The 6,155-nt window shown below is 39.1% G+C and overlaps 1 pseudogene; it reads right to left on the bottom strand.

The window, feature by feature from the left end:
* Positions 1–300: 300 nt before the first annotated feature.
* Positions 301–1,590, bottom strand: LOC121491563 (annotated as a pseudogene).
* Between the last annotated feature and the right edge of the window lie 4,565 nt (positions 1,591–6,155).

Raw genomic sequence — 6,155 nt, forward strand, 5'->3', positions numbered from 1 at the left:
ATGTGGACTTGATCTCAGGATCTCAGGATCACGACCTGAGCCAAAGACAGATGCTCAACCACTGAGCCACTCAGGCGTCCTACTTTCCTCTACTCTTAATGTCAGTTATATCAATGAGATTCAGCAGAAATTCTGCTTTGGGGTTTCTAGGGAAGTTTATATTTTTTTTTCCTTTTTTTTTTTCTTCCTTGTATTTTTGGTTATAATTTTTTTTTCATATTTCTCACTGTCTTCGATCAGGTTTTTATTCAGAATTAGCTGTCCAAAATGATTTGACTTCTATGAAATAAATCTAAGATTTTAGGCAGCAGACTTCTTTTCTTCTCTGGTGGGTTTATTTTCTTCAGGTGTCTTGTCAGCTGCTGATTTCTTGGTAGCTGCAGCCTTTTTTTCCCACCAAAGGTTTCTTCTGCTTCTTCACACCAGTAGCCTACTTTCCTTTCTTCCTTATCACAGGCTTCTTGCCTGGAACCCCCTCTCATATGACTTGGCTTCTAAGGCTGCTGCTTGCCTTATCCATCTGGAGTTTGTGATTGTTGGCCTGGTGAAGAATGGTGTTGCAGCACATGGTCTTTGCATATGGGTTCAGCTTCAACATGATTCTCAAGTTCTTTAATGGTTTCCTCCTTAGGACTCTCTGATGAATCTTTTTGCGTGGTGCTTGGAGGGCTCTTTAGGTCTCTGGGTTTTTGAAGATTCTGCTATGGTCTGTATCAAGCATCTTATGCATTGGGAAGGTTGTAGTCACTCTTGAGGGAGGCAACCTGATGCCAAGTGTCATGCAAATCGACTAACTGGTGGAAAGCACTCTCAGTCTAGATGCAGAAATGTCTCACATGTTCACCAGGAGAAAGTTTCAAAATGTCCAGTTTGCTTACCTTAAGTAATTCCAGGATGTTCCTCAGGCCTTGATACCGTTGTCTTCATTGCAGATGATGCAGGATTCTTTGTGCCGGATATGATGACATATTTTCATTTTGCTCTTGCCAGCTCTCATTCACTGAAAGGCATAGATCTTTCTGATGTCATTCCGGGCTTTAGGTTTCTTAAGAAACAAAACAGCCTCCTTGGTCTTCTTGTAGACTTCAACTTTATCTTCAACCACCAAAGGAAGTTCAGGAACTTCCTCAATACGATGACCTATAGACGTGACCAACACTGGTAAGGTTGAGGTGGCCAGGCCAGAGCAGGTGGTATATCACTTTTGTGTCCTGTTCACTCTGTGGTGCCAATGGTGCCAGGTTTTGGCTGGTGAAAACATGCAGCCCCCACAACACGTATTTCTAAAAGCAACCTGGCCAGCATGGCAAGTCCCACTGCCTCGAACTCTGGGAACTCAAGCCACAGCTCTGTCAGTACACCAAGACTCAGTCCTGGTTTGATGACCCGCTAATTCCCTGACAGCATATGGTTGTCTGTTTTTGTGCAAGTTGGTGTGAACAAACTTGATATCAGGTCGAATGGGAGCCTTCAACACAGCAGGCAAAGTAACATTTTTGCCAGATGATTCCCCCTTTTTGGAGTACACAGATATCAGTGGATGAGCACATGCCATGTGGGGAGAGGAAAGGACCATGCTCCTCTCAACCCAGTGGCTCCTGTAGGAAAAGTATAAGTTTTGTTTTTTAGCAGCTTTATTGAAATATCTACGTGCGGTACAATTTAATGACTTAATATATTCACAGAGTTTTGCAACCAGCGGCAGTATTTAATTTTAGAACATTTTTATCTCTCCAAAAAGAATCTTCCTGTTAGCAGTCGCTCCCTATTCCCTTCTCTCAGACTTTTGCAAACAATAGTTCACTTTCTGTTTCTATGCCTATTCTGGACATTTCATATACATGGAATATATATAATATATGGCCTTTGTGTCTGCCTTATTTCACTTAGCATAATATTTTCAAGGTTTATCCATATTGTAGCAAGTATTAGTACTTCATGTTTTTATGGCTGAATAGTATTACAAGGATACATTGCATTTTATTTATCCACTTCATCAGTTGGTGGACATTCGAGTTGTTTGCCCTTTGGGCTATTCTACTATGACTGTTCACTTGCAAGATTCAGTGTGAACATTTGTTTTTCATTCTCTTGGGGACATACCTAGGGTGGAATTGCTGGCACATATGCTAACTTAATGTACATTTTTTTTAAAGGAACTGCTAAACAGTTTTCCAAAGCACTGCACAATTTAACATTTCAACCAGAAATGTGTAAGCATTCCAGTTTCTCCACACTCTTGCCAACACTTGTTATTGTCCATCATTTTGATTATAGGTATCCTAATGGTGTGAAGTGGTATCTCATTATGGTTTTGATTTGTATTTCTCATTAGGAATCCGATGCTGGGATCCCTGGGTGGCGCAGCGGTTTGGCTCCTGCCTTTGGCCCAGGGCGCGATCCTGGAGACCTGGGATCGAATCCCACATCGGGCTCCCGGTGCATGGAGCCTGCTTCTCCCTTTGCCTATGTCTCTGCCTCTCTCTCTATCTCTCTGTGACTATATAAATAAATAAAACTTTAAAACAACAACAACAACAACAACAAAAAAAAAAAGGAATCCGATGCTAAGCTTTTTTTCATGTGCTTATTCACCACTTTATATCTCTGGATAAATGTCTATTAAGAACCTTTGCCAATTTTATTTTATTCTACTTTACTTTTATTTTACATTTTTTAAAATTTAAATTCAATTTGCCTACATATAGTATAACACCCAGTGCTCATGCCATCAAGTGCCCCCCTCAGTGCCCGTCACCCAGTTACCCCATCCCACCATCTACCTCCCCTTCCTCAACTCTTTGTTTCCCACAGGTGGGAGTCTCTCATGGTTTGTCTCCCTCTCTAATTTTTCCCACTCAGTTCCCTTCTTTTCCCTAATAATCCCTTTCACTTTTCTTATATTCCATGTATGAGTGAAACCATATGATGATTGACCTTCTCCAATTGACTTACTTCACTCAGCATAACACTCTCCAGTTCCATCTACGTCAAAGCAAGTGGTGGGTATTCGTCTTTTCTCATGGCTGAGTAATATTCTATTGTACATATAGGCCACATCTTATTTATCCATTCATCTGTCAAAGGACATCGTGGCTCCTTTCACAGTTTGACTATTGTGGACATTGCTGCTGTGAACATTGGGTTTGCAGGCATCCTGCCATTTCACTGCATCTGTATCTTTGGGGTAAATACCCAGTAGTGCAATTGCTAGATCATAGGGTAGCTCTATTTTTAGCTTTTGAGGAACCTCCACAAGTTTTCCAGAGGGGCTGTACAAGTTCACATTCCCCCCAACAGTGCAAGAGGGTTCCCCTTTCTCCAAATCTTCTCCAACATATGTTTTTTCCAGTCTTGTTAATTTTCCCCATTCTCACTGGTGTGAGGTGGTATCTCATTGTGGTTTTGATTTGTATTTCCCTGATGGCAAGTGATGCAGAGCATTTTCTCATGTGCTTGTTAGCTGTGTGTATGCCTTCTTTGGAGAAATTTCTTTTCATGTCTTCTGCCATTTCATGATTGGATTGTTTGTTTCTTGGGTGCTGAGTTTAATAAGTTCTTTATAGATCTTGGATACTAGCCCTTTATCTGATATATCATTTGCAAATATCTTCTCCCATTCTGTAGGTGGTTTTTTAGTTTTGTTAACTGTTTCTTTTGTTCTGCCAAGCTTTTTATCTTGATAAAGTCCCAATAGTTTATTTTTGCTTTTGTTTCCTTTGCCTTCATAGATGTATCTTGCAAGAAGTTACTGTGGTTAAGTTCAAAAAGGGTGTTGCCTGTGTTCTACTCTAGGATTTTGATTGATTCTTGTATCACATTTAGATCTTTCATCCATTTTGAGTGTATGTTTGTGTCTGGTGTAAGAGAATGGTCTAGTTTCATTCTTTTGCATGTGGCTGTCCAATCTTCCCAACACCATTTATTGAATAGATTGTAGTTTTTCCAGTGGCTATTCTTTCCTGCTTTGTTGAATATTAGTTGACTATACCGTTGAGGGCCTACTTCTGGGTTCTCTATTCTGTTCCACTGACCTATGTGTCTGTTTTTGTGCCAGTACCATACTGTCTTGATGATCACAACTTTGTAATACAGTTTGAAATCTGGCATTGTGATGCCTCTGGCATTGGTTTTCTTTTTTCAATAGGCCCCGGCTATTTGGGGTCTTTTCTGATTCCATACAAATCTTAAGATTATTTGTTCCAACTCCGTGAAGAAAGTCCATGGTATTTTGACAGGGATTGCATTGAACGTGCACATTGCCCTGGGTAGCATAGACATTTTTAAAATATTTATTCTTCCAAGCCATGAGCATGGAATGTTTTCCATCTCTTTGTGTCTTCCTCAATTTATTTCAGAAATTTACCTCTTTAAATTTAAACTTACCTTTACCTCTTTGGTTAGGATTATTCCTAGGTACCTTATCATATTGGGTGCAATTATAAATGGGATTGACTCCTTAATTTCTCTTTTTTCAGTCTCATTGTTAGTGTATAGAAATGCCACTGATTTCTGAGCATTGATTTTGCATCCTGCCACATTGCCCAATTGCTGTATGAGTTCCAGCAATCTTGGGGTGGAGTCTTTTGGGTTTTCTATATATAGTATGATGTCATCTGTGAAGAGAGAGAGTTTGACTTCTTTTTGCCAATTTGAATGCCTTTTATTTCTTTTTGTCTGATTGCTGAGGCTAGGCCTTCTAGTACAATGTTGAATAGCAGTGGTGAGAATGGACATCCCTGTCGTGTTCCTGATCTTAGGGGAAAGGGTCCCAGTGTTTCCCCATTGAGAATGATATTCACTGTGGGCTTTTCACAAATGGCTTTTAAGATACTGAGGAATGTTCCCTCTATCCCTACACTCTGAAGAGTTTTAATAGGAATGGATGCTGTATTTTGTCAAATGCTTTCTCTGCAACTATTGAGAGGATCATATGGTTCTTGTTTTTTCTCTTATTGATGTGATCTATCATATTGAATGCTTTATGAATGTTGAACAACCTTTGTATCCCAGGGGTAAATCCCACTTGGTTATGGTGAATAAACCTCTTAATGTACTGTTGGATCCTATTGGATAGTATCTTGTTGAGAATTTTTGCATCGTGTTCATCAGGGATATTGGTCTATAATTCTCCTTTTTGGTGGGGTCTTTATCTGGTTTTGGAATCAAGGTAATGCTGGCCTCATAAAATGAGTTTGGAAGTATTAGAAACAGCTTTAGTAGAATAGGTATTATTTCTTCTTTAAATGTTTGGTAGAATTCCCCCGGGAGGCCATCGGTCCCTGGACTTTTGTGTCTTGGGAGGTTTTTTATGACTGCTTCAATTTCCTCACTGATTATTGGCCCCATTCAGGTTTTCTATTTCTTCCTGTTGTTTTAGTAATTTGTAGTTTTCCAGAAATGCATCCACCTCTTCTAGATTGCCAAATTTGTTGGCATATAGCTGCTCAAAATAAAATTAAAAATCTTTTTATTTTTTAAAATCTTTTGTATTTCCTTGGTATTGGTTGTGATCTCTCCTGTTTTGTTTGTGATTTCATTAATTTGAGTGTTTTTTCTTTAATAAGGCTGGCTAATGGTTTATCTATCTTATTAATTCTTTCAAAGAACCAACTCTGGTTTTGTTGATCTGTTCTACAGTTCTTCTGGTCTCTATTTCATTGAGTTCTGCTCGAATCTTTATTAACTCTCTTCTTCTGCTTGGTTTAGGCTTTATTTGCATTTCTTTCTCCAATTCCTTTAGGTGTGAGGTTAGCTGGTGTATTTGAGTTTTTTCCCAATTTTTTGAGGGAGGCCTGTATTGCAATGTATTTCCCTCTTAGGACCAAAGATTTGCTGTCCTAAGATTTATCCCGAAGATTTTGCTATAGCCCAAAGATTTTGAACAGTTGTATTTTCATTTTCGTTAGTTTCCATAAATATTTTTAATTCTCTAATATCCTGGTTGACCCATTCATTTTTTAGTAGGATGGTCTTTAACCTCCATGTGTTTGAGTTTCTTCCAAATTTCTTCTTGTGATTGAGTTCTAGTTTCAAAGCATTGTGGTCTGAAAATATGCGGGGGACAATCCCAATCTTTTGGTATCATTTGAGACCTGATTTGTGACCCAGTATGTGGTCTATTCTGGAGAAAGTTCCATGTGCACTTGAGAAGA

This window comes from Vulpes lagopus, chromosome 5, assembly GCF_018345385.1.
Source record: "Vulpes lagopus strain Blue_001 chromosome 5, ASM1834538v1, whole genome shotgun sequence".
Lineage (NCBI taxonomy): Eukaryota > Metazoa > Chordata > Mammalia > Carnivora > Canidae > Vulpes > Vulpes lagopus.